The sequence below is a fragment of the Ascaphus truei genome, unplaced genomic scaffold (genome assembly GCF_040206685.1).
Source record: "Ascaphus truei isolate aAscTru1 unplaced genomic scaffold, aAscTru1.hap1 HAP1_SCAFFOLD_1467, whole genome shotgun sequence".
In the NCBI taxonomy this organism is placed as follows: Eukaryota; Metazoa; Chordata; class Amphibia; order Anura; family Ascaphidae; genus Ascaphus; species Ascaphus truei.
Window position 1 is genome coordinate 55,001 of NW_027454352.1, and position 10,497 is coordinate 65,497.

Sequence of the window (10,497 nt, forward strand, 5' to 3'; positions counted from 1 at the left end):
TCTCTTCTCCCTTCTCTCTCTCCCTTCTCTCTCTCCCTTCCCATCTCTCTCTATTTCTCTCTCTCTCCCTCCCGGATGAGTCCCACCGCCCGGAAATTATTTGCCTTCCTCTCCCTCTTTACTGCCCTCCTGCTCCTTCACCTCAGCCTCCCTCCCCCGAGGATCCCATTGATGGCTCCGCCCTCTGCGGAGACCCCGCCCCCGAGGATCTTTGTTCAGGCTCCCCCACTTCCCAGGCCCTGCTCACTCTGGCTCTGATAGTGCAGGGGGAAGAAGGGGAAAGGTGGAGGGAGAGGAGAGTACAGAGCTCTACACCCCTGAGGAGCTGTCCCCTGCTTACTCCCGACCCTCAGGGGTGGGACTATACCCAGGGTCCAGAGAAAGGGGCTTCAGACCTCAGGTGCTAAGGAAGAGAGGAGGGCAGTTGGATATGAAACACACAAATTTAATGCCTTCGTAAATGACAGGATCCCCCCCGCCCCCCACACAGTGATCTGGGGCCAGACAGTCGGCCCAGAGAGTGAGAGGGGGGTGAGGAAGGAGATAGGGAAGATAGAGAAAAAGGGGGAAGGTCGGTGGGGAGTATGTGAAAGAGGGGAGGACGTTGAGGGGAGAGAGGAGGGGAAATGGGGAGAGCGAGAGAGGAGGGGAAATGGGGAGAACGAGAGAGGAGGGGAAATGGGGAGAGCGGAGGGGAAATGGGGAGAACGAGAGAGGAGGGGAAATGGGGAGAACGAGAGAGGAGGGGAAATGGGGAGAGCGAGAGAGGAGGGGAAATGGGGAGAGCGAGAGAGGAGGGGAAATGGGGAGAGCGAGAGAGGAGGGGAAATGGGGAGAGCGAGAGAGGAGGGGAAATGGGGAGAACGAGAGAGGAGGGGAAATGGGGAGAACGAGAGAGGAGGGGAAATGGGGAGAACGAGAGCGGAGGGGAAATGGGGAGAGAGAGAGGAGGGGAAATGGGAAGAGAGAGAGGAGGAGGAGGGAGGAGAAATAGGGAGTGAGGACGGATGTGGAGAGAGGAGGGATGGGAAGGATAGAGGGAGGGGAGATGGGGGGAGAGAGAAGGTTGAGAGGGGGAAGGGAGAGAGGAAGCTGATGGGAAGGAAGGAGGAAAAGGCAAAGAGAAGAGAGTGTTGGAAGGGAGGGCCAGGGTGTTAGAGTGGAGAGAAAAGGTGGAGATTATTAGGAGAAAGGGTGTGAGAGAAGGGAATGAGAAGGGGGGAGAGGTTAGAAGGTGGAATATGGCATTGGAGAGAGATCAGGGATGGAGGGGAGAGGGAGGTTACAGGGAAAAGCTCAAGGAGAGTGGAGGGAGGAGGGGGAGAAAGGAAGGGGTGTTGTATGGGAGGAGAGGAGGGGAAGGGAGAGAAAGGAAGATGGGGGAGAGGGATTGATGGAGGGACAACAGTAGAAAAGAGAGAGAGAGGGTAAGGTGGTGGGGAGGGTCTAAGGATATTAGAGAAAGGAGGGGAAGTGTTACTGCCCCCCCCACCTCTCTCTCTTCCCCCCCCCTTCAATGTTTCCTGCATTTTCCCCCTATTTCCGATGGCCGACTTTCTGCTCTACCTCCCTTCCCCTTCTTTCTCTCCTCCCCCTTCTCTAGTCTCTGGTGGACATTCTAGACATTCATTCTAGTCTCTATGGTGGATGCTCTGTGCTTTCAGTCCAGTCTCTATGGTAGACTTTCTTTACTCTCAATCTAATCTCTATGGTAGACCCACCGTACTCTCACTCTAATCTCTTGTGGACATTCTGTATTCTCTCTATGGTGGACGCTCTGTACTTTCACTTTAGTCTCTATGGTAGACTCTGCACTCTCGCACCAGATTCTGGACAAAGAAGGGTGGGGAGCTGGGTTGGTCCTTTCTTCCTTGTAGTAACACCGGAGGGAGAGGGAGTAGGGGGTATGATACCTTTTATTGGACCAACAAGTAGTTGATATGTTACAAGCTTTCCCACCTCTCACGGTCCTTCATCGGGTCCTACTCCTACCCCGATAGGGTGGAGAGCTTGTAACATATCAACTACTCGTTGTTCCAACACAAAGTATCACACCCCCTGCTCCCTCCATTATTACAGTAGCATGCACGAATAAGGCCTGGTCCCCGCTGGCTACTGCGGCGCTCGCTGTGGCGGACGCTGCAGGGACGAGAGCCCTTCCCTCAATGGTGCCGGGCCCGCTGCGAGGGGGGGCCGCAGCGCTGTGGCGAGAGTTTCTCCTGCCCTCAATAGAATTGAGAGCAGGACTCACGACGGAGCGCTAGGCCACACCCCCCGGCGGTTCAGCCAATGAGGGCGAACCTGCCGGGTGACATCATGGCCGCGCCCCCGTCACTCCCCCCCCGGTCTCTCTTCCTGCAGACCGGGGAATCGGCTGCACGCGTCGCCAGTCTCGCGGGCGCACGTGCAGCGGAGGCACTGGGGCCTCAGCCTAAGAGTAAATGTAACACTGCCCCTTCCAACCATGTTATGGAAACGCTTTGTTTTGTTTCAATCTTTTTTATTAGGTTTGACAGAGTATAACATTTCCATTGTAACCAATATTTGTCTTTTTAGGAGAAAAACAAAAACAGGAACAATTGTGATCTTTGACTTATACTCTATACAATGCTTGATGAATAAACGTGTACGTGTTCAGCTCTTTGTCTCTACTTGTTGTACTGGTTTCAAATTGTCTTTCAGCGGGGATTTTATTAAAAGTTTTAAGGCAAACCTTTAGTTTTCAGATAAATAAGAGACGGTCAGAAAGATAGAGGAGGAAGAAAGAGGGCAAGAAGAAATAGAGGAAGGGGGATGGGGGGAGGGGAGGTGACTAGAGATGAGGGGGGGGGGGGGGGGGGATCTGCCACTTTGTCCCACAAACCGGTCTGCACTCCGGGTTATTTTAGTCTGGTTTTCTTACATTCTTCTGTTTTATTTTGAGGATTACACTTAACCTTCTATCCACATTTTGGGAAGGTTTCTAGTCTGGCGGCCATAATTCCCATACCTTATAAAAAATGTCCAATGAGTGGTTCAGTTGGGCCGAGAGCCTTTCCATGCGTTTGACATTGTTTACTCTTTTAATCACTGTGCGCCAAGACTGGTGGGTTATGGAAACTTTTATTGCACTAGTTAGAAGAACGATGTTGATAAATCGAGTGAATTGAATCGGGATAAAGGAGTTTGCATCGGGACTAACTTGACCCATCGAGATCGGAGCCTTCTAAGAGAATTGGAGGAGGATACTAGTATCACGATTAAGCCTGTCGATAAGGGGGGTGCAATAGTACTCGTGAATCAGATGGACTATAGGAATGAGATCCTTGAGTAACTCGTGAATCAGATGGACTATAGGAATGAGATCCTTGAGTAACTCGTGAATCAGATGGACTATAGGAATGAGATCCTTGAGTAACTCGTGAATCAGATGGACTATAGGAATGAGATCCTTGAGTAACTCGTGAATCAGATGGACTATAGGAATGAGATCCTTGAGTAACTCGTGAATCAGATGGACTATAGGAATGAGATCCTTGAGTAACTCGTGAATCAGATGGACTATAGGAATGAGATCCTTGAGTAACTCGTGAATCAGATGGACTATAGGAATGAGATCCTTGAGTAACTCATGAATCAGATGGACTATAGGAATGAGATCCTTGAGTAACTCGTGAATCAGATGGACTATAGGAATTAAATCCTTGAGTAACTCGTGAATCAGATGGACTATAGGAATGAGATCCTTGAGTAACTCGTGAATCAGATGGACTATAGGAATGAGATCCTTGAGTAACTCGTGAATCAGATGGACTATAGGAATGAGATCCTTGAGTAACTCAGCGTTCGCTCTAATTATGAGCCACTTCCCCATAACCCTATGCAAAGGTACAACGAGGGAGACATATATGGGGAAAATAAACCACGGCTTGTATTCAGCCTGTAGCTTCCAACAACACATCTTTAAGTAAGCAACCATATAAACAAACATCCGATCAGTGTGAAAGGGCCAACTCACTTTCCCAGTCCCTATCTGCCGGGCTGGAAGGCTACGCCTCTTACCAACCTATCACCCCAATGTCTAAAGAGGTACCTGTGACGGTGAAGGGGTTAACCAGGCTTATAATAAAGCTCAAGCCCACTTGGTTAACCCCGACCCGCGTGTTAGGGTCTTAGAGTGTCAGCTCTGGGACCCATATGTCGAGAATGTATTATTGCAACTGTGTACTAATTTTGGCGACATTAATTGTGATTTTTGCCTTTACTGGGGTGCTGGGATCGGGAGATTTCTGGGCTGTACGTTTCAGGGTGGGGTTGGGCGGAGAAAGTCTTTACAGAATGTGTCTATGTATCGGGGTTCCGGAGTTATGGGATACCCCAAGAGTTGTATCCGGAGATTGAGTGGTATCCTCTGATACAGCCAAGCACATTACTCCGCCAACCTCGTACCCTGAAACGCTCTTACGTCTCACCGCCAGAGTCCCTGCTGCAGCAGTTTCCAGACAAGGTAAATGGGTATGAAGGGGTTAAAATATATCTGCAGGTATACACGGAGTCCATATAGCAAGGGGCTCCCCAGTATAGCAGAGGTACCCACATACATGCCCAGGTATCCTGAGCCTAGAGTAGGGGTACAGGAAGGTGCTCACGCTAAGGTTAAGAAGCTGAGCATGTTTGCAGTGTTTTAAAAGGTTAAAGTATTTTTCTAATGTGTGCCAGGAACGAGGCTAGTGAATGTAGGGGATAGATATATATATATAGATATATATATATATATATAATATATATATATATCTCTATATCTATATCTATATATATTTACACTCACTCCATTCCTGACACCAGAATAAGAACTCAACTTGTTGCACGCAGCAGACAGGACACCACCTCTCCTATTAAACGGGAATAGTTTAATACGTATAGATATTGCTGACCTGTATATGAGCTGAGGGCTTTCTAAGTCACGGATTCCGGAAGGCACATGTGGCTACCAGGCTTGTGTAGGTGTTAGGCCAGATGGGGCCCTGCCATTATTCTGCAGCAAAGCACACAAAACCCCAGCAAGCTCTTTTTGGGAACCCCTGAGCCCCCCCAAAATATATATGTATATAAGTGTCAAAAAGCAGATCTATTAAGCGTGGCAAATGTATACAAGAGACGACAGAGAAGCCCAATGCTACATCCAACATGACAGAAACACACAGTAAAATACTTATATATTCTCTTGAAAAAGGGTCATTTAGTTTAACCCTTTGGCCAAAGCGTTGTAAGCTTGCGAGCCACGTCAAGGCAGACACCTGTTTGCAAGTCCTAACACTACCAGATAAAATACTAATATACCTCTATTAGGATTAAAATTCTCATTTACCTCTATTAGGAGGGAGAAAGACCACATTGGGTCTATATCCAGTAGAATGGAAGGACCTGCAAACTAGGGAAGTGGGGAGGGGCTTAAACCCTGGGAAGGAGGGGCCACTGACCTCCAACAGCTGGGACCAGCTGAGAATAAGTTAACAAAACACACAAAATACACCTCTAGTAATAAAACACTTACTGCACAGGGGGGAGGGATAGGTTTCAATCACAGATGCCCCTTTTTTTTTTTAAAGTAAAAACCCTTTTTTGGCTTCATTCATTGTAACATCGCCGGAAGAAGAGATCAGTGTATCTCGAAAGCTCGCACAAATAAAAGCATTTCGTTAGGCACACAACGGTATTGTCTATTCATTTTTTATTTTTATATATATATATATATATATATATATATATATATATATATATATATATAAATAAAACACCTTTAAGCATTAATTCAAATATATTAATATTAGTTATAGGTGTTTTATATATATATTACATATGTACAAGTATTTATTAAATATATTCATATACAGTCATATTTGCAAATAGGCACTAGGTTAGACAGCCCTGGTTGGCAGGTACGTTGACGGGGTCCGAGGAATTTGAGCCCTCCTTTTGCCAACCAAAGCCCCGCCCCCCACCGGAAGTAGATCCGGCGGCTAGTTGGCGCGCTGGTTTTTGTCTTGCTGCGTGCTTGAGAAGGAAGACATATTATCCAGGTGAGCGGCCCGGCCCAGCCACCCGCCCGATATCTCCGCCATCCGACCCCATCCGCTCTCCGGCACACCCAATACCGATAGCGGGGACTCCCCCCTTCTCCATGGCGCTTCTATTTCTGTGGATAGACCCCTCCCCCCCCCGGAGCGGAGGAGGCGGGATAGCGGAGGCGGGAACCCAGGGCTTAGAGAATTCAAGATGGAGGCCTAGGCGCTCCCCCCCATATGTTCAATCCCCCGGATATCTCCGGCATCCCACCAGCTAGCCCCGCCGTGTCTTCGGGCAGCGGTAGCCCGGGGTGTCAGGGAGGGGGACCTAGGTCCATGTCTGGCGTCTGGCCCGCCATTTTCTGTGGGTGGGAAGTGGGAATAGAGAGGGAGGGGTCCATGCAAATGAATGGGCGGGGTCCATGCAAATGAATGGGCGGGGCCCATGCAAATGAATGGGCGGGGCCTAGGGGTTGTATGGTAAGCACATGCTGGAGTGTAATACAGTATATCTATATATCATGGGGGTGATTAAAGGGTTATATATATATATATATATATATATATATATATATATATATATATATATATATATATATATATATATATATATATATATATATATTATATATATATATATATATATATACTATATATATATATCATATATATATATAGTATATATATATATATACTATATATATATATATATATATATTAAAAAAAAAAATTAAAAAAAAAAACAGAATAGAGGTGTATTCTATCATGGCAATCTCATGTATACTTTTATATAACAATATGTGTATATATATTATAATGGGATAAATTATATCTATATAACTTACTAAAACAATATTAATATACATATTTACTCAATATTATATACATGCACATTGATCCAATTTTATTTATATATATAGTATATATATACACACATTGAATACAGTATATATACAGTATTATGAATCAATATTATGTATTTATATAGTAATACATACACATTGAATCATTATATATATTTTTTGTGTGTGTATATATTTATATATATATAATACAGTGTAGAGGTATCAGTACCGTGTTAGCCGAGCTTCAATAATCTAAAAATAAATAGATGATACCGTTCTGTGGCTAACGAAATGCTGTTTATTTGTGCGAGCTTTCGAGATACGCTGATCTCTTCTTCCGGCGATGTTACAATGAATGAAGCAAGCGAAAGCTATACTATAAACAGTGTCTATTGGAATGTTATCTGTGCTGGTCCGTCCCCCGGTGTGGATGTGTTTTATGGCTGGAGGTGTCAAAAGGTTCCTGAAAGCAAGTGATGTAAGAGTGTGTATGTGTATCAGTGTGAATATAAATGAATGGAGAGCCCACAGTATATACAGTGCTCTACACAAGGTGTGTGTGGCGTGGGAGTGGATATAAATGGTGTGGGTGGGTGTGGAAATGTGAGAGATTGTAGCACAACTAAAAGTGTGTGTGGATACTATGTGGTCCCTATTGGTGTATAGGGATGGAAAAACAAGGAGTATTGGTATGTGTGAGAGACAGCTGTGTGTGCATTCATATAACACAGTATGTATAGACATGGCCGATAGCGCTCATGGGAAGAGAGTTCACTTGTGTCAGTGCATACAAAGGTAATCTTAAAACACTGAAAGAGAGACGGTTGCATGAATACAAATTTATGCAACTGTTCGGGACACTTAACGGTGGCCTAAACAGAGATCGAAATTTTATGAGTCATTACTGACACAAGTGAACTCTCTTACACACACACACACACACACACAACACACACACACACACACACACACACACACACACACACACACACACACGTGTATAATGTATGCACATGAGTAAACATATTTGGCATTACATAGTATATAACAAATATAAGTGAATATGTAGTGCGTTCCACTGGTGTGTAAGATGTGTAACACATATCTAAATGTATATTAGTGTTATAAAATCACAGTGTGTCTGTCACTGTGTTCCTGTGTGTGTCTGTCACTGTGTGTGTGTGTGTGTGTGTGTGTGTGTCTGTCTGTCTGTGTCCCTGTGTGTGTGTGTTTGTCACTGTGTGTGTGTGTGTGTGTGTCTGTCTGTGTCCCTGTGTGTGTGTGTCTCTGTGTCCTTGTGTGTATGTCTCTGTGTCCCTGTGTGTGTGTGTGTGTCTCTGTGTCCCTGTGTCCTGTGTGTATGTCTCTGTGTCCCTGTGTGTGTGTGTGTGTCTCTGTGTCCCTGTGTGTGTGTGTGTCTCTGTGTCCCTGTGTGTGTGTGTGGTCTCTGTGTCCCCTGTGTGTGTGTGTGTGTGTCTCTGTGTCCCTGTGTGTATGTCTCTGTCCCTGTGTGTGTGTGTGTCTCTGTGTCCCTGTGTGTGTGTGTGTGTGTCTCTGTGTCCTTGTGTGTAGGTCTCTGGTGTCCCTGTGTGTGGTGTGCTGTGTGTGTGTGTGTCTCTGTGTCCCTGTGTGTATGTCTCTGTGTCCCTGTGTGTGTGTGTGTGTCTCTGTGTCCCTGTGTGTGTGTGTGTGTGTGTCTCTGTGGTCCCTGTGTGTGTGTGTCTCTGTGTCCCTGTGTGTGTGTGTGTGTGTGTGTGTGTGTGTGTGTGTGTCTCTGTGTCCCTGTGTGTATGTCTCTGTGTCCCTGTGTGTGTGTGTGTCTCTGTGTCCCTGTGTGTATGTCTCTGTGTCCCTGTGTGTGTGTGTGTCCCTGTGTGTGTGTGTGTGTGTATGTCTCTGTGTCCCTGTGTGTGTGTGCTGTGTGTCTCTGTGTCCCTGTGTGTGTGTGTGTGTGTGTCTCTGTGTCCCTGTGTGTATGTCTCTGTGTCCCTGTGTGTGGTGTCTCTGTGTCCCTGTGTGTATGTCTCTGTGTCCCTGTGTGTGTGTGTTGTCTCTGTGTCCCTGTGTGTGTGTCTGTCTGTGTCCCTGTGTGTGTGTGTGCCTCTGTGTCCTGTGTGTGTGTCTCTGTGTCCCTGTGTCTGTGTCCCTGTGTGTGTTGTGTCTGTGTGTGTGCTGTGTGTGTCTCTTTGTCCCTGTGTGTATGTCTCTGTGTCCCTGTGTGTGTGTGGTGTCTCTGTGTCCCTAGTGTGTATGTCTCTGCTGTGTGTGTGTGTGTGTCCCTGTGTGTGTGTGTGTGTGTGTATGTCTCTGTGTCCCTGTGTGTGTGTGTGTGTCTCTGTGTCCTGTGTGTGTGTGTGTCTCTGTGTCCCTGTGTGTATGTCGCTGTGTCCCTGTGGGTGTGCTGTGTGTGTGTCTGTGTGTCTGTGTGCGTCTCTGTGTCCCTGTGTGTGTGTCTCTGTGTCCCTGTGTGTGTGTGTGTCTCTGTGTCCCTGTGTGTGTGTCTGTCTGTGTCCCTGTGGTGTGTGTGTGTCTTGTGTCCCTGTGTGTGTGTCTCTGTGTCCCTGTGTGTGTGTCTGTGTGGTCTGTGTGGTGTCTCTGGTCCCTGTGGTTGTCCGTGTGTCGTGTGGGTGTGTGTGTGTCTCTGTGTCCCTGTGTGTATGTCTCTGTGTCCTGTGTGTGTGTGTGTGTGTCTCTGTGTCCCTGTGTGTGTGTCTCTGTGTCCCTGTGTGTGTGGTGTGTGTCTCTGTGTCCCTGTGTGTGTTGGTCTCTGTGTCCCTGTGTGTGTGTCTCTGTGTCCCTGTGTGTGTGTGTGTCTCTGTGTCCCTGTGTGTGTGTGTGTCTGTCTGTGTCCCTGTGTGTGTGTGTGTCTCTGTGTCCCTGTGTGTGTGTCTCTGTGTCCCTGTGTGTGTGTCTGTCTGTGTCCCTGTGTGTGTGTGTGTGTGTGTCTGTCTGTGTCCCTGTGTGTGTGTGTGTCCCTGTGTGTGTGTGTGTCTCTGTGTCCCTGTGTGTGTGTCTCTGTGTCCCTGTGTGTGTGTGTGTCTCTGTGTCCCTGTGTGTGTGTCTCTGTGTCCCTGTGTGTGTGTGTGTCTCTGTGTCCCTGTGTGTGTGTCTCTGTGTCCCTGTGTGTGTGTGCTAGATCAGTGTAAATGCAAATCTCTAACTCCCGACATTCATTCCGCTGCTTCAGTCTCTCAGCAGATGTGTCAGATTGTCCTTACACTGGTACGGTTGAGGCCCCCGGTGGCGCTGAGCGCGCTGACCGCGCCATGCTTGACCAGGTTGCTTCTGGCTATTTACATTTTGACGTCCCGCTTACGCGGTACGCGTGTGCACACACGCTCACCCACGCTTGGCGCTTACATAAACAAAAAAACTGACTTTGAAGCGCGCTCAGCTTGCCTGCAACGTGCCCCCCCCCCCCCTCCTCCTCCTTCCCCCCCCCCCCGGCGCTCATGCTTGGAGAGTTGGATGACGTCACCGCTCTCAAGCACGAGCGCGGCCAGTGTGGACTCAGCCTAATAGGGCTCGATTTGCAGAATACCTCTCAGAGATGGTGTGTGTGTGTATTATATATTTGTATTTATTTATAATGTGTTACCAGGCAGTAA